At 45.5% G+C, this 27,573-nt stretch overlaps 1 protein-coding gene across 2 annotated transcripts in view; it reads right to left on the bottom strand.

Moving 5' to 3' along the window:
- TJP3 (tight junction protein 3) overlaps nucleotides 1–27,573 on the bottom strand; it is a 137,173-nt gene that overhangs the window by 48,408 nt on the left and 61,192 nt on the right. Inside the window, exon 1 of one of the 2 annotated variants that reach the window (XM_058163495.1) lies at nucleotides 19,641–19,774. The exons of the other annotated variant lie outside the window; for it this stretch is intronic. The gene's annotated coding sequence lies outside the window, so the exon portion shown is untranslated. Of the gene's footprint in view, nucleotides 1–19,640; nucleotides 19,775–27,573 lie in introns of those variants that run through there. 2 annotated transcript variants of the gene reach the window in all.

Consider the following 27,573-nt stretch of genomic DNA (forward strand, 5'->3'; position numbering starts at 1 on the left):
CAAGGTTTTTGTTGTTTTTTTTCTTCAGATCTACTCAGCGTTGATCCATTGGTTGTGACAGGAATTGACTCATCAGCCTGTCAGCTGAGCCTGAGGTCATAGGCTGAAGGGGAGAGCGACTGGCTCAAAGTCACCCAGCCGGCTTTCATGCCTGAGGTGGGAGTAGAATTCACACTCTAGATTGCAGCTCTTTCTCCTGTTCAACAGAATAACCGAGTTGGAAGGGACCTTAGAGGTCTTCTAGTCCAACCCCCTGCTCAAGCATGAGACCCTATACCATTTCAGACAAACGGCTGTCCAATATCTTCTTAAAAACCTCCAGTGATGGAGCGCCTACAACTTCTACGAGCCACAGTGGTTAGAGTGCAAGTACTGCAGGCTCCTTCTGCTGACTGCCACCTGCCTTCAATTCGGCAGTTCAAATCTCACTGGCTCAAGATTGACTCAGCCTTCCATCCTTCTGAGGTGGGTAAAATGAGGACCCAAAGTGTTGGGGGTAATAGGCTGACTTTGTAAACCACTTAGAGAGGTCCGTAAAGCACTGTAAAGCGCTTTACATAAGTATAAGTGCTACTGCTATTGCTATTCTGGAGGAAAGCCGTTCCACTGGTTAAATTTTCTGTCAAGAAATGTCTACTTTGTTCTTTTCTTGATTAATTTCCATTCATTACTTCTTGTCCTGTTCTCAGGGGCTTTGGAGAATAGGCTGACCCCTTTTTCTTTGTGGCAGCCCCTATATATAATAATAATTATAATAACAACAACAACAACAACAACAACAGAGTTGGAAGGGACCTTGGAGGCCTTCTAGTCCAACCCCCTGCCCAGGCAGGAAACCCTACACCATTTCAGTCAGATGGTTATCCAACATTTTCTTAAAAATTTCCAGTGTTGGAGCATTCACAACTTCTGGAGGCAATTTGTTCCACTGATTAATTGTTTTAACTGTCAGGAAATTTCTCCTTAGTTCTAAGTTGCTTCTCTCCTTGATCAGTTTCCACCCATTGCTTCTTGTTCTACCCTCAGGTGCTTTGGAGAATAGCTTGACTCCCTCTTCTTTGTGGCAACCCCTGAGATATTGGAAGACTGCTATCATGTCTCCCCTAGTCCTTCTTTTCATTAAACTAGACATACCCAGTTCCTGCAACCGTTCTTCATATGTTTTAGCCTTCAGTCCCCTAATCATCTTTGTTGCTCTTCTCTGCACTCTTTCTAGATTTTGGAACACTGCTATCATGTCACCCCCTAGATCAGGGGTGTCTAACTCAAGGTCCAAGGGCCGGATCCGCCCCACGGGGTGCTTCAATCTGGCCCATGGGACCACCTTAGAAACAGCAAAGGACCGGCCCGCGGTGCCTCTGCCAGTAAAAATGGAGCTCGGGAGGGCCACATGTGGCCCTCATGAGCTCCGCTTTCACTGGCAAAGGGTTGCAGGAGGCCGTTGCATCCACCACAGGCGCCCTGACACCACAGGTGCCCTCGGGCACCACAGGCACCACAGGAGCTGGCCACACCCACCCTGGCCACGCCCTCCACAGGTCAAACAGAACCCTGATGCAGCCCTCAATCAAATTGAGTTTGACACTCCTGCCCTAGATCAACCAAATCTCCTGCTTTCTAGCTGTTGCCTTCACCCCTAAACCAAGCTGGCTCTAAAACCTAGATGAAAAGTCAGTATAGAAAAGGACAGTATAGAGAAGAGAGAGAGAAAGTTTTGCTGCCTTCTTTGTGAGCCTTTGTTCACAATTCCTTTAGATCTTTTTATCAGACCTGTTGATCAGTGGCTGATGCCTTATGAACTCCTGGATTCAAAAGTTTCCTTCCTTTATTTGGCCAATTTCTACCTCTACATCAAGGGTGAAATCCAGCAGGTTCTGACAGGTTCTGGAGAACCGGTAGCGGAAATTTTGAGTAGTTCGGAGAATCGGCAAATACTACCCCTGCCAGGCCCCAGGGTGGAGGGGGGAAAATGGGGATTTTGCAGTATCCTTCCCCCTGGAGTGGGGAGGGAATGGGGATTTTGTAGTATCCTTCCCCCTGGAGTGGGGAGGGAATGGGGATTTTGCAGTATCCTTCCCCTGGAGTGGGGAGGGAATGGGGATTTTGCAGTATCCTTCCCCTGGAGTGGGGAGGGAATGGGGATTTTGCAGTATCCTTCCCCTGGAGTAGGGAGGGAATGGGGATTTTGCAGTATCCTTCCCCCAGGAGTGGGGAGGGAATGGGGATTTTGCAGTATCGTTCCCCTGGAGTGGGGAGGGAATGGGGATTTTGCAATATCCTTCCCCTGGAGTGGGGAGGGAATGGGGATTTTGCAGTATCCTTCCCCTGCCACACCCACCAAGCCACACCACGCCCACTAAGCCACGCCCACAGAAGCGGTAGTAAAAAAAATTGGATTTCATCACTGCTCTACGTTAGGCTCTCGGGCAGTGAATTCAAAACACTTGGGAGGTGGATTTCAAAAACCAACATTCTGCCTGAATAATTGCTGACCTTGCCTCTGAATCTCTCTCCGAATGTAGTAAACGGCTGATAATTCTAGTTTCCCCTCCTGCTCCCAGCGTCAATATTTGTTGTGGAAGGTTTGGGCTGGGCTAAGCAGACAAAACGGGGGGGGTGTGTGTGATTGCTCAGCGGAGGTCAAAGGTAAATCCCAGATTTTAACAAAATCTCAAACACTGCAAAAATGCTAAAATAGCTAAGCAGAGCCAGCCTTAGCCAGCCTGAAGCCCTTCGGCTCTATGGGTATTTGTAGTTGCAGGATTGAGCATGGCCGATCTGTTTCATGCAGAGGTCAAACCTAGAGAATTTCTTAAAATCCGATTTTTCTTTGGAAATGGGGTTGTGATCGGCATCTCAAAAGTTTGGGGGAAAAAATCATTTTCTGCCTCAAATGTAACCAGGCATCCCCAGTCAGTACAGGAAGCTTTTACATAAAAGCACTCCCTTTCCTTAAAAAAAACAAAAACTTCTACTTTTCAAACTTCTGTGCACATGAGAAAGCAACAGAGAAAATAACTTTTAATTGAGCTCTAGAGAAGGAATGAAATCTTTAATCCGATGCCCTGTTTCTTGACCTCAGGAACTTGAAGAGGGATGGACTTCAATTCCTAGCATTCCCCAGCCAGCCTTGGTTGAGAAACACTGAGCTAATCAGTCAACTAAAACAGTCCATGCTAGATTGTCGCCTTCCTTAGATGCACAAATAGAACAGACAATTGACAAAGACAACTGAGGAAGCTCTGCTCAGAAACAAAGCCCTTGAGTCATGGGGATGCTCCCAAGGTGGCAACCAACAGGAGGAAAAAAGTGTCCTGGATATGTTCGCCTTGAGTTATTTGTAAAAATAACAAAGGTAGGATACAAATAAATAAATGACAAAAAGTAAGTAAGTAAATAAATAAGTAATTAAATAATATTGGTGTTTTACTCTTTTATTTGATTGTTTTATTATTAAATTTATATACTGTCCATCTCAATGCTGGGCGGAATATAAATTTATATATACAGGTAGGCCTCCATTTACGACCACAAATGCAGCCCAAAATTTCTGCTGCTCAGCGAGACATTTGCTAAGTGAGTTTTGCCCCATTTTATTTATTTATTTATTATTTATTTTTCATATTTATATACCGCCCTATCTCCCTAGGGACTCAGGGCGGTTCACAGGCAATTAAAAATACATATAAATACAAACTAAAATGACAATTAAAAAACTTATTCTATAGCCGAATTATTAAAAAACAGTATAAATAATAAAAACCCATTTAAAACCAGTAAATTTAAAATCTAATCCAGTCCCGCGCAGATGAATAAGTGTGTTTTAAGCTCGCGACGAAAGGTTCGGAGGTCCGGAAGTTGACGAAGTCCTGGAGGGAGTTCGTTCCAGAGGGTGGGAGCCCCCACAGAGAAGGCCCTTCCCCTGGGTGTCGCCAGACGGCACTGCCTAGCTGACGGCACCCTGAAGAGTCCCTCTCTGTGAGAGCGCACGGGTCGGTGAGAGGTATTCGGTAGCAGTAGGCGGTCCCGTAAATAGCCCGGCCCTATGCCATGGAGCGCTTTAAAGATTGTCACCAACACCTTGAAGCGCACCCGGAAGGCCACAGGTAGCCAGTGCAGTCTGCGCAGGATAGGTGTCACGCGGGAGCCACGAGGGGCTCCCTCTATCACCCGCGCAGCCGCATTCTGGACTAACTGAAGCCTCCGGATGCCCCTCAAGGGGAGCCCCATGTAGAGAGCATTGCAGTAATCCAGACGGGACGTCACGAGGGTGTGAGTGACCGTGCATAAGGCATCCCGGTCTAGAAAGGGGCGCAGCTGGCGCACCAGGCGAACCTGGTGGAAAGCTCTCCTGGAGACGCTTTTTTTTATGACTTTTCTTGCCACAGTTGTTAAGGGAATCGCTGCGGTTGATTGTGGAATGAAGCTGGCTTCCCCCTTGACTTTGCTTGTAAGAAGGTCACAAAAGGGGATGGTCATATGACCTTGGGATACAGCAACGGGTCATAAATATGAACCAGTTGCCAAGCATCTGAATTTTGAAGACATGATTATGGGGATGATGCAAAGGTCATAACTGTGAGAAACTGTCGTAAGTCACTTTTTTCAGTGCCATTCTAATTTTGAACAGTCCCTAAATGAACTGTTGTAAGTTGAAGACTACCTGTATACAGTTTTAGCCTTATCAAACAAGAGTTATACAACTTTTCTGGTTTTTCCAGTTCTGAGATGCCATATATGGGAGTTAACAGCAGAGGGCGTCTTCCTCATCAGCATCCAACATCTTATAGGCCAGTGATGGGTAACCTTTTCCCGTCCGAGTGCTCAAAGAACATGCCTGAACCCCCAAAATGAAATGCCTGTCCCTCCCGAGCATGTGTGCCCTACCCCTGCCCCCCGCGATGCGTGCGTGGCCCCTGCCCATGCTCCCTGTGCATGCGCGCGCACCCCACCCGTGACAGTGTTATGTGATCGCCTTTTGCAATCCTCTGACAAGCAAAGTTGGAGTCTTCATGTCAAATGATCTAAGTGCCAAAGCCCACTGCAACTACATAGCAAAAAAAGCTCTAAGAGTTGTAAACCTAATTTTGCGTAGCTTCTTTTCCAAAAACACCACACTACTAACCAGAGCATATAAAACATTTGCTAGACCAATTCTAGAATACAGCTCACCTGTTTGGAACCCTCACCACATCTCTGACATCAATACAATTGAACGTGTCCAGAAATATTTTACAAGAAGAGTTCTCCATTCCTCTGAAAACAACAAAATACCTTATCCCACTAGACTTGAAATCCTAGGCTTAGAAAACTTGGAACTCACGCTCGACAAGACCTAAGTTTAACTCACAGAATCATCTATTGTAATGTCCTTCCTGTCAAAGACTACTTCAACTTTAATTGCAATAATACAAGGGCAACCAATAGATTTAAACTTAATGTAAACCGCTTTAATCTAGATTGCAGAAAATATGACTTCTGCAACAGAATCATCAGTGCTTGGAATACTTTACCTGACTCTGTGGTCTCTTCCCATAATCCTAAAAGCTTTAACCAAAAACTTTCTACTATTGACCTCACCCCATTCCTAAGAGGACCATAAGGGGCGTGCATAAGCGCACAAACGTGCCTACCGTTCCTGTCCTATTGTTTTTCTTTTCTTCTTCCTATATATGTTTATATGTGTATATACTATATAATCTTTTTGTATGATGTTGTGACAAATAAATAAAATAAAATAAAAAATAAAAAGTGATTCACTTAACAACTGTGACAAGAAAGCTTGTAAAAATGGGGCAAAATTCACTTAACAACTATCTCACTTAGCAACTGAAATGTTAGGCTTAATTGTGGCTGTAAATCAAGGACTCCCTCTAATGCAGGGGTCACCAACCTTTTAGTCCTCAGGAACCATTAAATTCATAATTTTAAATCCCATGGACCACTAATATGAATTTTTTTAAAAATTAGTGGACCAGAATAATGCTGTCGATATAATTTACTTGGACTTCAGTAAAGCATTTGATAAAGTAGACCATAACCTACTACTAGATAAAGTAGAAAAATGTGGGTTAGACAGCATCACCACCAGATGGATTCGTAACTGGCTGACCAACCGCACTCAATGTGTAGTCCTCAATGGAACTACATCCACATGGAGGGGAGTATGCAGTGGAGTACCCCAAGGCTCTGTTTTAGGCCCAGTACTCTTCAACATCTTCGTCAATGACTTCGACAAGGGGATAGATGGGGAACTCATCAAATTTGCAGATGACACCAAGCTGGCAGGAATAGCCAACACTCCAGAAGATAGGCTCAGGATACAGAAGGATCTTGACAGACTTGAACACTGGGCGCTATCTAACAAAATGAAATTCAACAGTGAAAAAAGTAAAGTTCTACATTTAGGCAAAAAAAACCAAAATGCACCGGTACCGTATATGTGGTACCTTGCTCAATAGTAGTAACTGGGAGAGGGATCTTGGAGTCCTAGTGAACAACCATTTAGATATGAGCCAGCAGTGTGCAGCTGCTGCTAAAAAAGCCAACACAGTTCTGGGCTGCATAAACAGAGGGATAGAATCAAGATCAGATGAAGTGTTAATACCACTTTATAATGCCTTGGTAAGGCCACACTTGGAATATTGCATTCAGTTTTGGTCGCCACGATGTAAAAAAGATGTTGAGACTCTAGAAAGAGTGCAGAGAAGAGCAACAAAGATGATTAGGGAACTGGAGACTAAAACATATGAAGAACAGTTGCAAGAACTCGGTATGCCTAGTTTAATAAAAAGAAGGACTAGGGGAGACATGATAGCTGTGTTCCAATATCTCAGGGGCTGCCACAAAGAAGAGGGAGTCGGGCTGTTCTCCAAAGTACCTGAGGGTAGGACAAGAAGCAATGGGTGGAAATTGATCAAAGAAAGAAGCAACTTAGAACTAAGGAGAAATTTCCTGGCAGTTAGAACAATCAATAAGTGGAACAACTTGCCTGCTGTAGTTGTGAATGCTCCAACACTGGACATTTTTAAGAAAATGTTGGATAGCCATTTGTCTGAAATGGTGTAGGATTTCCTGCCTGGGCAGGGGGTTGGACTAGAATACCTCCAAGGTCCCTTCCAACTCTGTTATTATGTTAAAAAGATAAATAGTATTTAATGCAATATAAAAAATGCAAAGGGATCCGCGGCGGCTCAGGGCTAGGACATTGAGCTTGTCGATCGAAAGGACGGCAGCTCAGTGGTTCAAATCCCTAGTGCTGCCGTGTAACGGGGTGAGCTCCCGTGACTTGTCCCAGCTTCTGCCAACCTAGTAGTTTCAAAAGCATGTAAAAATGCAAGTAGAAAAAATAGGGACCAACTTTGGTGGGAAGCTAACAGCGTTCCGTGCGCCTTTGGCATTGAGTCATGCCGGCCACATGACCACGGAGACGTCTTCGGATAGCGCTGGCTCTTTGGCTTTGAAACGGAGATTAGCACCGCCCCCTAGAGTCGGGAATGACTAGCACATATGTGCGAGGGAACCTTTACCTTTATAAAAAATGCAAATAATAATAATAATAATTATTATTATTTATTAAATTTTTATACCGCCCTTCTCTCGAAGGATTCAGGGCGGTGTACAGTACAATTTTTCTGTGGACCACCAGAATTTTCTCGTGGACCACCAGTGGTGACCACTGCTCTAATGATCAGGATTTTCCTTTTATTTTCAACCTACCTATTTTGCATTCAGCTGGATTGGTTTCAGTGTCACACACCGCTTAAAGGTCCCAAAGGTGCTTTCTTCAGGAGGCAACTGGACTTTCTTGGTTTTCCTTTTGAAGACCTTTCGCTTCTCCTCCAAGAAGCTTCTTCAGATCTGCCTGGATGATGGGGAATGGAAGGATTTATATTCCTTGCAGACAGCTGGTCCATCTGCATGCTTTTAGAAGGTCATGGAAGCACTTGGAGGTTTATCTGTGACTTCAGGGTCACCTGAATCCAGTTGCCTCCTGAAAAGGGACAACCATGACCTGGATGGCTGAGAATCTCTACAAACTTTAGCTATACAATTTGGGATGAACACCCTTTGAATGGTGTGGGAGTAGGAATGGATTTCCAGAGGGAAAAAATGCAGAGTGCAGGAACCAGTTGCTGAGGACACAGATAAACTGTCTCACTTAGCAACAGAATAGAATAGAATAGAATTTTTTTTATTGGCCAAGTGTGATTGGACACACAAGGAATTTGTCTTAGTGCATATGCTCTCAGTGTACATAAAAGAAAAGATACGTTCATCAAGGTACAACATTTACAACACAATTGATGATCAATATATCTGTCGTGTCCCACTCCTCCGCTGAAGGCTGGGTCAGGGAAATCCGAATCAGGCTTGCCTCTGCAGCTCTGCCCAAAGTCCTAGCAAAGTCCTCAGAGCAGGCAGGAGACCAGTAAGTGACTTCAGCAAGATAAGTTCGACTTTTGCCTGACTCAGAGACTGCCAGAAAGCAGATCCTTTATATAGGCCATGGGGTGTGGCTCCATGACTCAGCACTCATTAAGGCCTGCCCCTCCCTTCCTTCTGTTGCCTCCGCCTATCCAATCTTCTGATGCGAGGGTCACTCCAATCAGCTGTTGGTAATAAACACTCCTCAGGCTCACATGCTGTGGAGGAGGGGGAGGGGTCTAGCTGCTCCGTTTGCCTGGGCATGGAGTCAGGGCTGGGGCAGGGAGGTGCTCCTTCTTCTGCAGTTTGTCTGGGCATGGAGCCAGGACTGGGGCCGGGAGGCATACATTCCTCCGTGTTCGGGAGCAGATAAGAAGGCCCCGGCTGCTCTGAGGGCGGGCAAGACACAACATATCAATGTAAATCATAAGGATTGCCAGCAACAAGTTATAGTCATACAGTCATAAGTGGAAAGAGATTGGTGATGGGAACTATGAAACGATTAATAGTAGTGCAGATTCGGTAAATAGTCTGACAGTGTTGAGTGAATTATTTGTTTAGCAGAGTGATGGCCTTCGGGAAAAAACTGTTCTTGTGTCTAGTTGTTCTGGTGTGCAGTGCTCTATAGCGTCGTTTTGAGGGTAGGAGTTGAAACAGTTTATGTCCAGGATGCGAGGGATCTGCAAATATTTTCACGGCCCTCTTCTTGATTCGTGCAGTATACAGGTCCTCAATGGAAGGCAGGTTGGTAGCAATTATTTTTTCTGCAGTTCTAATTATCCTCTGAAGTCTGTGTTTTTCTTGTTGGGTTGCAGAACCGAACCAGACAGTTATAGAGGTGCAAATGACAGACTCAATAATTCCTCTGTAGAAATGTGTGTGTGTGTGTGTGTGTGTGTGTGTACCTGCCATTGTCCCCCACCCCAAATCTGCAGACAGAACAATTTTGAATATGTTACCATTGAATCCCAATCTGCATATTCCTGCTCAGTGTTTCTCCATCTGAGGAACCCAGTCTGGGGAATTCTGAGGCTTGAAGTCCACACAATTTAAAGTCCCTCCGGTTGAGAAATATTGCTCCTATTCCACTTCCTCCTAGCCAGTCAGTATCCTATGGAGGTTGACAACAGCATAATTCAGGCTGGGTTTTCTTCAAAGGTTGGGATTATTATTCAGCAACCGTCAATAAGAAAGACAAAGATATCTGGACAGCGGCTGTTGAAATACGGAGCGACAGCAGAATTAGAAGAGGGTAGAACTGGAGAAAATCCCCCAAATACAACAAAAATCTGTAAATAGAAGTGCAACAACTGTGGCAAAAGGAAAAGTATTCCAAATAGCGATAGGCCCCTGAGGTGTAATTCCAAAACATCTGGAGCACCACTTGAACACCATTGTTTTGATATGACGCCTGACTTGGTAGATCAAAAGTCAATCAGGTTTCCAATATTCTTAACGCCGGTTCATTGCGCACGCCTTCCACACATGATCCCGGCCTTCTGCGCATGTACTTTGCTTTCTTGCGCGCCTTCCACGCATGTGCCTGGCCTCAAAAATGTACCTAAACAGGACGGCATAAAGCCGGGGCAGGTGGCCGGGCCCACCCACGATTTACACTACCGGTTTGCTCGAACCGGTACGAAGCGCCTGAATACCACCTCTGCATAGAATAGAATAGAATAGAATAGAATAGAATAGAATAGAATAGAATAGAATAGAATTTATTGGCCAAGTGTGATTGGACACACAAGGAATTTGTCTTGGTGCAGATGCTCTCAGTGTACATAAAAGAAAAGATACCTTCATCAAGGTACGACATTTACAACACAATTGATGGTCAATATATCAATATAAATCATAAGGATTGCCAGCAACAAGTTATAGTCATAGTCATAAATGGAAAGAGATTGGTGATGGGAACTATGAAACGATTAATAGTAGTGCAGATTCAGTAAATAGTCTGACAGTGTTGAGGGAATTATTTGTTTAGCAGAGTGATGGCCTTCGGGGAAAAACCGTTCTTGTGTCTAGTTGTTCTGGTGTGCAGTGCTCTATAGCGTCATTTTGAGGGTAGGGGTTGAAACAGTTTATGTCCAGGATGTGAGGGATCTGTAAATATTTTCATCAGAGTATTGCAGCCGCCATCTTGACTTGATTGGCCCCCTCTTGTGGACATCACTGGTGTTGCCTTTTATGTCACAAACCCTGTGCAGAATGAAGCAACCATCATCAGCTGCACAAAGATTGCAGCTGATAAGTCCAGTCAAAGATGGACATTGAGAAATTGTCCAAAATTAGCCAATTCTTTTCTCCAAAAGTCACATCCTGCAAATAAGCTATTTTTTTAAGACAAAAATTTGATATGGCCGGCTGGCTGGCTGTCCTAGATAAATTCAACAGAGGTCAAACATAGCAAACAATATGAGTTCCCCTTCTCTAATCAGCTTAAGACCTTGAGTCCTTCCTCTCTCCCGTAGCTCCTCCCTGAGGAACAACATCCAACGGGTCACCTGGGTAAATATTTTGCAGCAAAAAACAAAGAGAGCCATTGTGGAGCCTTGGTGAAGGCGTCGGAGTAGCGAAGAACACACAGTATGGACTTCGTAGTCACGAAAACATGGACTTTGTGGAGAGTTGGGTTCTGTTCAAAGCTTTTTCACTGGACGTTTTCAAGAAGAGACAGGACTGCCATCTGTCAGAAATGGTGTAGGTAGGGTCTCTGTTTGGGCAGGGGTGGTAGCATTGGACTAGATCAGGGGTCTCCAACCCTGGCAACTTTAAGACTTGTGGACTTCAACTCACAGAGTTCCTCAGCCAGCCCAGTGGGAGTTGAAGTCCACAAGTCTTAAAGTTGCCAAGGTTGGAGATCCCTGGTTTAAACAATATCCTGTGAATGAACAATACTTGGTTTTTGCAAATCCTCAAATCAATTCAGGCAGTCTAGGGGAGTGTTTTTCAATATTGGCAGCTTGAAGTTGTGTGGACTTCAACCCCCAGAATTCCTCAGCCAGAGCCGTGGCTGGCCTGGGGGATTCTGGGAATTAAAGTCCACACATCTTCAAGTTGTCAAGTCTGAGGAAACACCGCTCTGTTCATCTGTTTCCCCCATAGTCACGGACGCCCACTGGAGGGCTTTGAGACAAAACACTCCCCACCCCCCCGTCTCAGCTTCAGAACCAAGGTGGCTTAGAATCAGAGGTGAGCTGCTATGGGTTCGCCCGGGTTCGGGAGAACCTGTAGCTAAAGTTATGGCTAGTTTGGAGAACCTCCAAATCCCACCCCTGGCTGGCCTCTCCCACCCCTCCCCTCCCAGTAGTCTCCACGTGGCCTGTTTTGGATACGAAGTAAGTGCAGGGCTCGCGTGGAGGCTCAGGGATGGGGGAAAACAGGCCTTCTGGAAGTTCAGGAAGGTCAGAAATGGGCCTGTTTCCAGCCTCCGGAGCCTGAGCAAGACAGTTTTCACCCTCCCAGAGGCTCGAGGAAAGCCTCCGGAGCAGGGATGAAATGCTCCCGGTTCTGACCGGATCTCATGATCCGGTAGCGATCGTGGCCGGTGGTTCGGCGATCCAGTAACGATGGCAGAGCAACGCTCCACCCATCCGCCTGGGTGTCATTACTTCCTAGTTTTTTAACCAGGAAATAATGTGTTTTTTACCTTCTGCTCATGCGCAGAAGGTCTTGTACAGGTGCAGAAGGTCTGCACGCGCATGTGCACTTCCGAACCAGTAAGGAAGGTAAGTAGATTTCACCTCTGCTCCGGAGCCTGGGGAAGGAGAAAAGGCCCCCCACCCCCCACCCGCCGTGGTGCAGTAGGCTGACTAGACCACGCCCACCATGGCCAGGCCCACCCAGCAACCTGGCAGAGAACCCATTGCTGAATTTTTTTATTTTTTTTTTAATAAAAAGTTTTATTTTTACAATCATATCAAATAATTCATCCAATGTACAGTTATATACAATTAGTCGGGCTTGCCCAGTCACCACCCCCCTTTTTAACACTCTTCCCTCTTCTACCTTCTTCTACTTTCCAGACCTTCCTCTCCTTCTCTTATCTACATCCTCTCCTCCCTCCACCCTACACCTTCCTTCTCCCTCTTCTACCCCTCTTCCTTCCTCTTCTCCTCTTTCCTACCTCCTACTCTCTCTTTTCTCCCTCCCCACGTTCTAAAATGGTAACTGGGCAGACCCGACCCTGCATTAATTATATTTATACATCTTGCTGAAATTTTTGAAGCCCACCCCTGCTTAGAATAGAATAACAGAATTGGAAGGGACCTCGTAGGTCATCTAGTCCAGGGGTCTCCAACCTTGGTCCCTTTAAGACTTGTGGACTTCAACTCCCAGAGTCCCTCAGCCACCAAAGCTGGCTGAGGAACTCTGGAAGTTGAAGTCCACAAGTCTTAAAGGGACCAAGGTTGGAGACCCCTGATCTAGTCCAACCCCCTCCTCAAGCAGGAGACCCTATCAGACAGATGGATTAATGGTGTAGGTGTTAGGTGTTGGGAGAGCTGGGTTCAGGTCCCCCCTACTCAGCCCCAGAAGCTCATTGGCTGACTTGAGGACAGTCTCTCCCTTTCAGCTTTAAGAACCAATCAGGTGTAGTAGATAAGGGGATGGAAGCCCATTTTAGACATATAAGCTCATTAGCTGATTTCCCCTCTCAGCCCAAAGCATCAATAAAAGTCCTGGACTAGGAGTGGGAACCTCAGGTTCTAGCCTCACCAACCATGGATGCTCATTGGCTGACTTTGAGCCAGTCCCTCCCTCTCAAACCAAGAACCAATCAGATGTAGTGGAGAAGGGACTGGACTGAAAACAGGAAAAGCCAGGTTCTAGTTACGTCAACCCCAGAAGCTCATTGGCTAACTTTGGGCAACTCCCTCCCTCTCAGCCCAAACAGCCAATCAACTGTAGTGAGGAAAGGGCTGGGTTAGGTATGGGGAGAAAGATACAGGTAGTCCTCGACTTACAACTACAATTGGGCACTAAATTTCTGTTGTTAAGTGAGACATTTGTTTTACCTTGTTTTACAATCATTCTGGCCACAGTTGTTAAGTGAATCACTGCAGTTGATTAAGCTAGGAACCTTGTTGTTAAGTGAATCCGGCTTCCCCCACTGCCTTTGCGTCTCAAAACGGTCACAAAAGGGGATCACAAGACCCTGGGACACTGCAACCGTCATAAATATGAGTCAGTTGCCAAACGTCTGAATTTTGATCACGTGACCACGGGGCTGCTGCAACGATCATAAGGGTAAAAAATGGCCGTAAGTCACTTTTTTCAGTGCTGTTGCAACTTTGAATGGTCACTAAGTGAACTGTTGTAAGTCGAGGACTACCTGTATTATGGTTCCGCCCTCAGCCATGGAAGCTGTTTGGGGGACCTTGGGTCCCTCTTTCTTGACCCAATTTACCTCAGAGGGAACAAGGTAAAGGTTCCCCTCGCACATACGTGCTAGTTGTTGCCGACTCTAGGGGGGCGATGCTCATCTCCGTTTCAAAGCCGAAGAGCCAGCGCTGTCCGAAGACGTCTCCGTGGTCATGTGGCCGGCATGACTCAATGCCAAAGGCGCATGGAACGCTGTTACCTTCCCACCAAAGGTGGTCCCTATTTTTTCTACTTGCATTTTTACGTGCTTTCGAAACTGCTAGGTTGGCAGAAGCTGGGACAAGTAACGGGAGCTCACCCCGTTACACGGCAGCACTAGGGATTCGAACCGCTGAGCTGCCGACCTTTCAATCGACAAGCTCAGCATCCTAGCCCCTGAGCCACTGCATCCTACCAGAGGGAACAAAGTCCCCTGTAAATTTCCTTTTGTTCCTGAAAAAAGTAAGGTATAAGTCTGACAGATACATGAATAATAAATAGCGGTTCTGTAGAGGAGATGAAATTCGCTATTGCATATATGATTACGACGTACACAATAAAAGACCAGACAAAAATTGTTTTTTCCTGTAGCTCCCGGCCCCAAATCTGTCTGGTTTTTTCCAACTACAGATGGAGAGATATTTCCTTATCTTAATTCTACAGGGGACGTTATTTTTTTTTGTCCAAAGGACACCAGAATTTGACCCGGACAAAAAATAAATAAATCTTGAAGTCTGGTTTTATTTTTACAATCATTCTGGCCACAGTTGTTAAGTGAATCACTGCAGTTGATTAAGCTAGGAACCTTGTTGTTAAGTGAATCACTGCAGTTGATTAAGCTAGGAACCTTGTTGTTAAGTGAATCACTGCAGTTGATTAAGCTAGGAACCTTGTTGTTAAGTGAATCACTGCAGTTGATTAAGCTAGGAACCTTGTTGTTAAGTGAGACATTTGTTTTACCTTGTTTTACAATCATTCTGGCCACAGTTGTTAAGTGAATCACTGCAGTTGATTAAGCTAGGAACCTTGTTGTTAAGTGAATCACTGCAGTTGATTAAGCTAGGAACCTTGTTGTTAAGTGAGACATTTGTTTTACCTTGTTTTACAATCATTCTGGCCACAGTTGTTAAGTGAATCACTGCAGTTGATTAAGCTAGGAACCTTGTTGTTAAGTGAATCACTGCAGTTGATTAAGCTAGGAACCTTGTTGTTAAGTGAGACATTTGTTTTACCTTGTTTTACAATCATTCTGGCCACAGTTGTTAAGTGAATCCGGCTTCCCCCACTGCCTTTGCGTCTCAAAACGGTCACAAAAGGGGATCACAAGATCCTGGGACACTGCAACCGTCATAAATATGAGTCAGTTGCCAAACGTCTGAATTTTGATCACGTGACCACGGGGCTGCTGCAACGATCATAAGGGTAAAAAATGGTCGTAAGTCACTTTTTTCAGTGCTGTTGCAACTTTGAACGGTCACTAAGTGAACTGTTGTAAGTCGAGGACTACCTGTATTATGGTTCCGCCCTCAGCCATGGAAGCTGTTTGGGGGACCTTGGGTCCCTCTTTCTTGACCCAATTTACCTCAGAGGAACAAAGTCCCTGTAAATTTCCTTTGTTCCTGAAAAAGTAAGGTATAAGTCTGACAGATACATGAATAATAAATAAATAAATTCCCAGAATTCCCTAGCTGGCTCTGCAAGCTAGGGAATTCTGGGAGTTGAAGTCCACGTGCCTTAAAATGGCCAAGGTTGAAAAAAATAGGATATATTATGGCTTATTCAACTACAGCTGAGGGTTAACACAAAGCTTAGAAGGAATGGGAAGAATCAGACTGCAGTGTATCCCGAAATACTTCAAATGTTGACTTTGATCAGCTAACTCCTTTTGAAGTCAGCCTACCTCACAGGATTATCGTTGCCTGCATGAGGTGAAATGAGTTTCTAAACTAAACCCAGAAGCTACCAATACTATTAGACCCAGTGGTGACATCCAATTTTTTTTACTACAGGTTCTGTGGGCGTGGCTTGGTGGGTAAGGCAGGGGAAGGATACTGCATAATCCCCATTCCCTCCCCACTCCTGGGGGAAGGATATTGCAAAATGCCCATTCCCTCCCCACTCCTGGGGGAAGGATATTACAAAATCTCCATTCCCACCCCACTCCAGGAGAAGGTTACTGCAAAATCCCCATTCCCTGCCCACTCCTGGGGGAAGGATATTGCAAAATCCCCATTCCCTTCCCTGTCCTGGGGGAAGGATATTGCAAAATCTCCATTCCCTCCCAATCAGCTGTAGTGAGGAAAGGGCTGGGTTAGGTATGGGAGAAAGATACAGGTAGTCCTCGACTTACAACTACAATTGGGCACTAAATTTCTGTTGTTAAGTGAATCACTGCAGTTGATTAAGCTAGGAACCTTGTTGTTAAGTGAATCACTGCAGTTGATTAAGCTAGGAACCTTGTTGTTAAGTGAATCACTGCAGTTGATTAAGCTAGGAACCTTGTTGTTAAGTGAGACATTTGTTTTACCTTGTTTTACAATCATTCTGGCCACAGTTGTTAAGTGAGACATTTGTTTTACCTTGTTTTACAATCATTCTGGCCACAGTTGTTAAGTGAGACATTTGTTTTACCTTGTTTTACAATCATTCTGGCCACAGTTGTTAAGTGAGACATTTGTTTTACCTTGTTTTACAATCATTCTGGCCACAGTTGTTAAGTGAATCACTGCAGTTGATTAAGCTAGGAACCTTGTTGTTAAGTGAGACATTTGTTTTACCTTGTTTTACAATCATTCTGGCCACAGTTGTTAAGTGAGACATTTGTTTTACCTTGTTTTACAATCATTCTGGCCACAGTTGTTAAGTGAATCACTGCAGTTGATTAAGCTAGGAACCTTGTTGTTAAGTGAATCACTGCAGTTGATTAAGCTAGGAACCTTGTTGTTAAGTGAGACATTTGTTTTACCTTGTTTTACAATCATTCTGGCCACAGTTGTTAAGTGAATCACTGCAGTTGATTAAGCTAGGAACCTTGTTGTTAAGTGAATCACTGCAGTTGATTAAGCTAGGAACCTTGTTGTTAAGTGAATCACTGCAGTTGATTAAGCTAGGAACCTTGTTGTTAAGTGAGACATTTGTTTTACCTTGTTTTACAATCATTCTGGCCACAGTTGTTAAGTGAATCACTGCAGTTGATTAAGCTAGGAACCTTGTTGTTAAGTGAATCACTGCAGTTGATTAAGCTAGGAACCTTGTTGTTAAGTGAGACATTTGTTTTACCTTGTTTTACAATCATTCTGGCCACAGTTGTTAAGTGAATCACTGCAGTTGATTAAGCTAGGAACCTTGTTGTTAAGTGAATCACTGCAGTTGATTAAGCTAGGAACCTTGTTGTTAAGTGAGACATTTGTTTTACCTTGTTTTACAATCATTCTGGCCACAGTTGTTAAGTGAATCACTGCAGTTGATTAAGCTAGGAACCTTGTTGTTAAGTGAATCACTGCAGTTGATTAAGCTAGGAACCTTGTTGTTAAGTGAATCACAGGCGTGCCATTGAAGCGCCATCCCTTTATACGGTGGGTTTTATTAATTTTATTTGGGGTTTTATTGTGTTAAGGTTTTTAAATTTTTTAATTTTTAATGTCGGCCTTTTTCTAATATGCTCTGTTTTAATTTTTTTGTTTTAATTGTATATATTCTGAGTTTTTATCTTTTTGGCCTGAGTCCTTCGGGAGAAGGGCGGAATAAAAATCTAATTAATAAATAATAAATAAATAAATTCCCAGAATTCCCTAGCTGGCTCTGCAAGCTAGGGAATTCTGGGAGTTGAAGTCCACATGCCTTAAAATGGCCAAGGTTGAAAAAAATAGGATATATTATGGCTTATTCAACTACAGCTGAGGGTTAACACAAAGCTTTGAAGGAATGGGAAGAATCAGACTGCAGTGTACCCCGAAATACTTCAAATGTTGACTTTGATCAGCTAACTCCTTTTGAAGTCAGCCTACCTCACAGGATTATCGTTGCCTGCATGAGGTGAAATGAGTTTCTAAACTAAACCCAGAAGCTACCAATACTATTAGACCCAGTGGTGACATCCAATTTTTTTTACTACAGGTTCTGTGGGCGTGGCTTGGTGGGTAAGGCAGGGGAAGGATACTGCATAATCCCCATTCCCTCCCCACTCCTGGGGGAAGGATATTGCAAAATGCCCAATCCCTCCCCACTCTTGGGGGAAGGATATTACAAAATCTCCATTCCCACCCCACTCGAGGAGAAGGTTATTGCAAAATCCCCATTCCTTCCCCACTCCTGGGGGACGGATATTGCAAAATCCCCATTCCCTTCCCTCTCCTGGGGGAAGGATATTGCAAAATCTCCATTCCCTCCCCACTCCTGGGAGAAGGATATTGCAAAATCTCCATTCCCACCCCACTCCAGGAGAAGGATACTGCAAAATCCCCATTCCCTGCCCACTCCTGGGGGAAGGATATTGCAAAATCTCCATTCCCACCCCACTCCAGGAGAAGGATACTGCAAAATCCCCATTCCCTACCCACTCCTGGGGGAAGGATATTGCAAAATCTCCATTCCCTCCCCACTCCAGGAGAAGGATACTGCATAATCCCCATTCCCTGCCCACTCCTGGGGGAAGGATATTGCAAAATCTCCATTCCCTGCCCACTCCTGGCAGAAGGATATTGCAAAATCTCCATTCCCACCCCACTCCAGGAGAAGGATACTGCAAAATCCCCATTCCCTGCCCACTCCTGGGGGAAGGATATTGCAAAATCTCCATTCCCTCCCCACTCCTGGCAGAAGGATATTGCAAAATCTCCATTCCCACCCCACTCCAGGAGAAGGATACTGCAAAATCCCCATTCCCTGCCCACTCCTGGGGGAAGGATATTGCAAAATCCCCATTCCCATCCCACATTGGGGCCAGCCAGAGGTGGCATTTGTAGGTCTACTCAAAATTTCCGCTACCGGTTCTCCAGAACCTGTCAGAACCTGCTGGATTTCACCCCTGATTAGACCCTCTCTATTTTAGTCTCAGCGGTTTCCCAAAGATTTTGCGCTCTATTTGCTAGGCAATCCCAAACCTGCCTCCCCCCTCCACACACCCCAATCCAATCTCTGACTCCTTAAAGGCAAGTTTCACAACAAAAAGGAAAGCCGGGAGCTGGAAATTCAACCCACAAAGAAAAGAAAGAGGGAAATAAAAGCTGAGGTCGCCACAGCCTCTCTCTCCCCAAAAATCAAACAAGATATTCAATGGGGCCACACCTGGAACGCCCATCCAAGCCGTTTCTCTTTGTACAATGGTTCCCAACCTGGGGGTTGCGAAGTGTAACACGATCCTAAGCCACCTGCAAAGCGGGCTGGCCGCTTTTCCCGATCCAGATCCACAACCTGCGCCCATCGGGATCCCAGATCCCCGCTCCAGATCCCTGGATCTCCTCTGCCCTAGACGTGCTTAAGGGCACCCCCTCAAAAGCCTTAAAGCAGCCCATCCTTAACAGAGGCGCGGCAAGAACCGCGCAAATGGGGAAGGGAGCTCCGCGGAGCCCTGCGCGCCCATCGCAGCGCCTCCGGGGCAGAATCGGGGCTCTCCAAAAGCTATTGGGGGGGGTGGCCTTGCAGGATCGGGCCCCCGGGGGATCCGACTGCCGCCCGATCCTCCTTTTCCTCGCTCCCGACGGTCGCTGCTGCGAGCGAACGGCAGGACGGGGAAGCTGCCGCGCCCTTATTCAGCCCTCGCCGGAGTTGGTGGGGGGGAAACTTCGGGCGAAAGAGCCGGGAAGGGAGGGGAAGTCCGGGATCCCCCCTGTCCCCGAAGCACTCACCGTCAGGCTGGGAGTTGCGGGGGCGGCAGAAGACGGGCCGGAGACAACCCCCGTCCCCACGAGACCCTCCGCACCACGGAGCGAACTTTCTCCTCCCCGGCGGCGCGCAGGTGAACCTTTCGCCCAGGTATGCGGTAGAGCCTGACGGCCGCCTTCCGATTTAACCCTTCCTGGTCCAACAGAGAAGGAGGGAGCTAGGCGGGTGGCACCGTGTGGCACCTTTGCCCTCGGCTCCTGGGCAGGGCGGCAGGAGGTGAACGGGCTCTTGGCACTGTCGCTGCTGCCATTATCATTAATGTGTGTGCCTTATCATTGTATGTGCCATTATCATTGTATGTGCCATTATCAATATTGTATGTGCCATTATCATTGTATGTGCCATTATCATTGTATGGACCATTATCATTGTATGGACCATTATCAATATTGTATGTGCCATTATCATGTGCCATTATCATTGTATGTGCCATTATCATTGTATGTGCCATTATCAATATTGTATGTGCCATTATCATGTGCCATTATCATTGTATGTGCCATTATCATTGTATGTGCCATTATCAATATTGTATGTGCCATTATCATGTGCCATTATCATTGTATGTGCCATTATCATTGTATGTGCCATTATCATTGTATGGACCATTATCAATATTGTATGTGCCATTATCATGTGCCATTATCATTGTATGTGCCATTATTATTGTATGTGCCATTATCAATATTGTATGTGCCATTATCATGTGCCATTATCATTGTATGTGCCATTATCACTACTGTATGTGCTATTTTCATGTGCCATTATCATTGTATGTGCCATTATCATTGTATGTGCCATTATCATTACTGTATGTGGCAGTGGTGGGTTTCAATTTTTTTTACTACCGGTTCTGTGGGCGTGGCTTGGTGGGTGTGGCATGGCCTGGTGTGCGTGGTTTGGTGGGCATGGCAGGGGAAGGATACTGTAAAATCTCCATTCCCACCCCACTCCAGGGGAAGTAATACTGTAAAATCTCCATTCCCACCCCACTTCAGGGGAAGGTTACTGCAAAATCCCCATTTCCTCCCAATCAGCTGGGACTTGGAGGCAGAGAATAGATGGGGGCGGGGCCAGTCAGAATTTTTACTACCGGTTCTCCGAACTACTCAAAATTTCCGCTACTGGTTCTCCAGAACTGGTCAGAACCTGCTGAAACCCACCTCTGGTATGTGGGTGATTTACAGTTACATTTGCAGTATAAGATGGGTGGAAGCCCAATACAAGCAGTCCTCGACTTACAACAGTTCCCTTAATGATCGTTCGGGGGAAAAAATGACTTATGACCATTTTTCACACTTATCTGACCGTTGCCGCATCTCCATGGTCACGTATGATCAGAATTCGGATATTGGACAACTGGCATGTATTTATGACGACTGCACTGACCTGGGATCACGTGATCCCCTTTTTGCGACCTTCGGATGAGCAAAGTCTAGGGGGAAGCCAGATTCACTCAACAACGGTGATACTAATTGAACAACGGCAGTGATTCGTTTAACAAATGTAGCGAGGAAAGTTGTAAAAGGGGGCAAAACTCACTGAACAAGTTTCTATTAGCGACATACATTTTGGTCGTAAATTGAGCACTACCTACCTTTAATTCTTTTTTTTTTATTTGCATTTATATCCCGCCCTTCTCCGAAGACTCAGGGCGGCTTACACTGTGTTAAGCAATAGTCTTCATCCATTTGTATATTATATACAAAGTCAACTTATTGCCCCCAACAATCTGGGTCCTCATTTTACCTACCTCATAAAGGATGGAAGGCTGAGTCAACCTTGGGCCTGGTGGGACTTGAACCTGCAGTAATTGCAAGCAGCTGTGTTAATAACAGACTGTCTTAGCAGTCTGAGCCACCAGAGGCTGCTCAAATCCTAATCTAGGATCTAAGAATTATTAAAGTGCTGTCTAAGAATATATGTAGTTTCAAGCAGGGTGGGGTCCCTTTGTATAAAATTAGGGCATTCAGATCCAATAAATTTCCAGATATCAAGTGAGTACTACTACAGGTAGTCCTTGACTTACGACGACAATTGAGCTCAAAATTTCCATTGCCAAGTGAGACATTTGTTAAGTGAATTTTGCCCCATTTTACGACCTTCCTTGTCACAGTTGTTAAGTGAATCACAGGGGTTAGTCCCACAGTGGTTAAGTGAATCGAGCTTCCCCATTGAGTTTGCTGCTCAGAAGGTTGTCAAAAAAAGAAACATTTAAGAAAATGTTGGATAGCTATTTGTCTGAAATGGTGTAGGGTTTCCTGCCTGGGCAGGGGGTTGGACTAGAAGACCTCTAAGGTCCCTTCCAACTCTACTACTACTACTACTACTATTATTATTATTATTATTATTATTATTATTATTATTATTATTATTATTATTATTATTATTGAATCACGTGACCCCAGGACACTGCGACCGTCATAAATATGAGCCAGTTGCCACACGTCTCAATTTTGACCCCGTGACCATGGGGATGCTGCAAAGGTCGTGTGAAAAACAGTCGTAAGTCACTTTTTTCAGTGCTGTTGTGATGGCGAATGGTCACTACGTGAACTGTGGTAAGTCGAGGAGTACCTGTATATGCTAGTTTAGCGATTCTCAGGTATTACATATGTTTACTGCCTTGAGGCACTTACAAAAGTAATAAAAGCAAGTTACGTAAAGTTATGATGGAACTCCCTTGGGGCTACTTAATGACCCAGATCTGAAGTCACAACATTTGAGCCTCCTCCATTGTCACATGACTGCACTTCTGGTGCTTGGCAATGCGTCTGTCCACCTTTGTGGCTGCTTATAATGAGTGTCCTGAGTGTCACATGACTGGGTTTTGTTGAAAACCGGCACTTTGGCAAAACCATGGCCACAGCAAACCATGGGTTCACTTAATGACCGTGTTGTTTAACAACTTCTAAGGCTGCTTTATGACTGCTGTGTTTGCTTAATGACCGCCTCAAAAAAAGGGCCATCGTGACTTATGACCATTATGGGCAAGTTCCATTATGGTCATATGTGTTGTGACCCAGGCCCAAGTAGGTAGTAGGAAACTCAGTCCGTGAAAAAACAAACTTTATTCAAACAGCTGAGAATTACTTCATTCCCAGCGTAGTTCAACTAAATTAAAACAAATTCCTCCCAACACAAATTCCTCAATCCTATTGCAAACCTTGGTCCAATTAGGCAAACTGCCAAAGGCCTTTGTTGGCAAACGTTCAGAAGTCACAAAAATAAATGCAAGACGTGTCGTAGACGAAGCAGAAGACGAAGCTACCAACGTTGTTTTCCAGCAAAGCCCAAATGCCGTTGCTGGTCTGTTTTAAGCCTTATGGGAGGGGCCAATCATCTCTTGGCCCTACTCCCGAGTTGTCCTCTTTGCTTGAGCTGCTCTTGCCTTCTGGCAGCTCTTCTCATGCGTGCATTAGGAACAGGCTCCTCCTGTTCCTCTGCCTCACTACTGTCAGTCTCTGGAGGCTCTGGAGTCCGTACCTCACTCCCCGATGGCCCTGGCCTCACCTCAGCCTCATTGCTTTCTGACTCAGTTGCCAGCTCTGCAGGCTGCTGACGGACCACAACAATATGTTGAGGATTAATTGTAGAGAGTAAGATGGATGGCAGCAGAGCCATTGTGGATTAGGGGAGAAGATTTACACATTAACAGAGTTGGAAGGGATCTTGTAGGTCATCTAGTCCAACCCCCTGCCGAAGCAGGAAACCCTTCACCATTTTTGACAAATGGCAGTCCAATCTCTTCTTGAAAGCCTCCAATGATGAAGCTCCCACAACTTCCTAGATGGTGGACTTGAAGTGGGAAGACCCCATTTTTAGTCCCGCCTCATTTTTAGTCCCGCCTGATCGCGTGGCTCAGCTGTGATCGTCACAGCCTTTTTTTTGCCTTTTAAAAGCATTTTTTAAAAGAACCGGCAAGCCGGTGACTGGGCGATTTGGTAGGCATGGGCGGAGGGGTGGGGGGGCAAGGATTTTTGCTACCGGTTCTCCGAACCACCCTACTGGATCAGCTACCGGATTAGCTGATCTGGTCCGAAGTGGGATCATTTCACCTTTGATTTTATGGTTTTATTGATTCAGAAGGAAAATTAATGGGACATTTCCCTTTGAATTGTCTAATGTTTTGGCTCGCCTTTTTCCCCCAGCTTAGTGAAACTGGGAGATACAAGTGATTCTCGACTTGCAACAGTTCATTTAATGACCGAAGTTACAGCAGCACTGAAAAAAGTGATTTACGACTGTTTTTCACAGTTACGACCTTTGCAGCATCCCAATGGTCGTGTGAACCAAATTCAGATGCTTGGCAACTGGTTCATACTTATGACCGCTGCTGTGTCCCAAGATCGTGGGATCTCTTTTTGCGACCTTCCGATGAGCAAAGTCAATGGGAAGCCAGATTCACTTAACGACTCTGTTCCTCACTTAATATCCATGCTTCCCCAAAAATAGGACCCGGTCTTATATCTTTTTTGGGCACCAAAATAAGCACTAGGGCTTATTTTTGGGGAAACACAATTTCAGGGTGATCAGCCCGGCTGGGTGCCCCACCCCCCAGCACGCACACAATAAGCGGAGAGCGCACTGGGACTGGTAGTGCCTGGCAGCAGCTGGAGCCCGCCAGTTTTTTGGTCAGTGCACTCTGGGGCTGCGCAGCTCAGGTGAGTTGATTCCCTGTCCAAGCAGTAGCAGACGGAAGCAGCAGCAGGCGATCTGGACACACCGTGCAGGCCGCAGGAAAGCCGAGAGTCAGTTGGTCAGAGTGGGCAGGTGGCTGGGGGAGGTCGTCTTCACGTGGTGCCACCGGCAGCGGACAGGGGCAGAGCTGTGGGGTGTTGTGGTCCACCAGCGGCCTGCGGAGCCGGCAGCAGAGTCGGACAGTGAGGAGGCTGGGGAGGTACATGGGCCAGTCTTGGAGTCTGGGGAAAGCTCGATGAGGGCTCTGTGTCAGAGGCAGAGATGGGGCCAGGGCCATCTGGGAGTTATATGCAGACTCCGGAGCCTCCAGAGTTGGACATCAGCGAGGCAGAGGAACAGGGGGAGCCTGTTATCAGTGCGCACATGTGCAGAGCTGCCAGAAGGCAAGAAAAGTTAAAACAAAAGGGACAACTTGAGATTATCTACAAAACAGATATCAGATTAAGAAATATCAGATTGCCTTTGAATAATTAGAAAGTTATTTTATGTAATGGGGAGGGGGTTGGGAGACGAAAAGCTTTGGATGTGGTTATTTGGATTGGACTTTACCTTGTGATTGACCCGGGAAGCCGGGGGGTGGGGGAGGGAGGGGGGTGTTTTGGTTTTTTTTGGGAGGGAGGGGGAAAAAGGGGGAAAAATGTTTTTGTTTTTTTAAAACTCTTTCAATAAAAAAAAAAAAAAAAGGGACAACTTGGGAGTAGGGCTTGGATATGATTGGCCCCTCCCATAAGACATAAAGGAGGAGCAAAGGCACCTGAGCCTTTGCAGGAAGCAACGTTTGTGCTGGCCGGTTTCACTTCTGCAGCTCCGTTTTGACTCTGTGTTCCGTGTGGCCTTGCAAAGTTAATTGCCAATTAGGTCTTCGTGTCAAGGGAGATAAAGGTGAGTGTTTATCAGCCTTATCCCAAAGGACTGCGGCAAACTTCGGTCGGACTCTTTACAACTATTTGGGACTATCTGTGAATGAGCAGAATTCACAGCCGTTGAAATAAAAAGACGGGTTTTGGGACTCATTGTGTACTGTATCAGGAAGCCTAGGTCAGAACACGGGGCGGAAGGCAGGCGATTCTTGATGCGTCATGCTGGCCACAGGCAAGCCAAGAGACGCAAAGATGAGCCTCCCGTGGCCGCCTGCCCACTCCGGCCCAGCAATTCTCAGCTTTCCTGCAGCCCACGCAGCATGTCTGAATCGCCTGCCTTCCTCCCTTAAACCTCTGCCTCCATCTGCTGCCGGTACCACATGAAGACAAGCCTGCGACCGGCTGCCTACTCCAGGCCACCAACTCTCTACTTTCTGATACTATTGGCCTACGCATGCTCACTGCCTCCTGTGCTGGCCACGCCCACTTCCTTTCACTAGGGCTTATTTTTGGGCTAGGGCTTACATTAGGCACACACGTAAAATCAGACGAGGCCTTATTTTTGGGGGCCCTATTTTCAGGGAAACACCATAGCTGCAGCGATTCACTTAACAACTGTGGCAAGAAAGGTTATAAGATGTGGCAAAATTCACTTAACAAATGTTTCACTTAGCTACAGAAATGTTGGGCTAAATTGTGGTCGTCACTCGAGGACTAACCTGTACAGATTTTTTTTTTTACTCTCTGCTTCTTTAAAAGAATTAGTGAATATATAACAGTGGCAGCCCAATCGTGCAGTAGAAGTCACGTCTCTTTGTAGGCACATGGAACATACATAAAAAAGAGGTGGGTTTTTAATGTACACGTGTGGCTCCCATCTTGATTTATTTATTTATTTTTAACTTTCTCTACTGATAGGGATTTCAACTCTGCCAATCTTTATGCAGCTAAACCAGCACCATCACAGGCTTGGGTAGGAATTCTGGGAGTTGAAGTCCAGACATCTTAAAGCTGCGATGGTGGAGAAGCTCAGGTCTGCAGGGCTGCAGGTTTAGGAACAAACCAACTTGAACAAAGAGGGAATTTCTCACCAAGTAAGACCCTAAGGTTATAAATTCAGCCCCAGAAGAATATTACAACCTGAAAGTTCTTTAATAGTCCTCTTGTTTATCCCGAGCAATACAGGATATCTCTGATTATACCGTTCTTAAGGTTTACCTGAAGGAGATGATCCCATACTAGAATAAGCTCAATGATATAAACCCAGTGATCGGGATCCAGTGCTCAAGAGCAAATTGCGAAGAGACTGAAACAGATGTCCTTTGGAGCAAGGGTCTCCAACCTTGGTCCCTTTAAGACTTGTGGACTTCAACTCCCAGAGTTCCTCAGCCAGCTTTGCTGGCAATTCTGGGAGTTGAAGTCCACAAGTCTTAAAGGGACCAAGGTTGGAGACCCCTGTTTCGGAGAGCTTCCAAAGAGGATGAGGTTATTCCACAATGGCTATTAATCACTAAATTATCATAAATTATTTGAATTATCAGGCACCAGAAGCCATAATCAAGCTACTTGTTCTTCATTCTTTGCTTATGAACCTCCCAGTTGGATCTGAATGCTGGATGAGATGGCTTGGGGGCCCTGGTCTCATGGTCTCAGGCCTGCTTCAATTTCCTCTTGATGTCATCCGAGGCATGGTTCAGATTTATGTAATCCTGGCTATTCTGCCTCAGCACAAGGACCTCACAGAAATACAGTTCTGGACTAATTTGCCAGCGTTTTAACAAGATTCCTGAAATTATCTTGAGAAATTGCGCTAAATTGAAGTTCAGTCATTTTAAGATGAGTGAACTTCAATTCCCAGAATTCTGGGACTTGAAGTCCACAGGTCTTAAAGTAGCCAAGATTGAAAAAACATCAAGGTGAAAACAGAAACATGTCTGACATCAAGTTACAGATTTTTTACTTCTGCTTCTTATAACCTCTCCCAAACATTTCCACCATCTTAAACCTCCTTGAAAACCCTCCCAAACTCCCCGCACAACCAATCTGAATTTGCCTATAACAGGGGTCGGCAACCTTAAACACTCAAAGAGCCATTTGGATCCGTTTCCCGCAGAAAAGAAAACACCGGGAGCCACAAAGCCTACCAAAAAGCTCGATAAATTGCGTCCCAGCGGGTGTTGCACATTGGCGGTTGTGACACATATTTTGAGTGACAGGGAGCCGCAGCAGAGGGATGAAAGAGCCACATGTGGCTCCAGAGCCACGGGTTGGCGACTCCTGGCCTTATAGAATGCAAAGATGCTAAGATGCCGTTATGTGTTTTTCCCTTCCGTAT

The sequence above is a fragment of the Ahaetulla prasina genome, chromosome 1, assembly GCF_028640845.1.
Source record: "Ahaetulla prasina isolate Xishuangbanna chromosome 1, ASM2864084v1, whole genome shotgun sequence".
Classification (NCBI taxonomy): domain Eukaryota; kingdom Metazoa; phylum Chordata; class Lepidosauria; order Squamata; family Colubridae; genus Ahaetulla; species Ahaetulla prasina.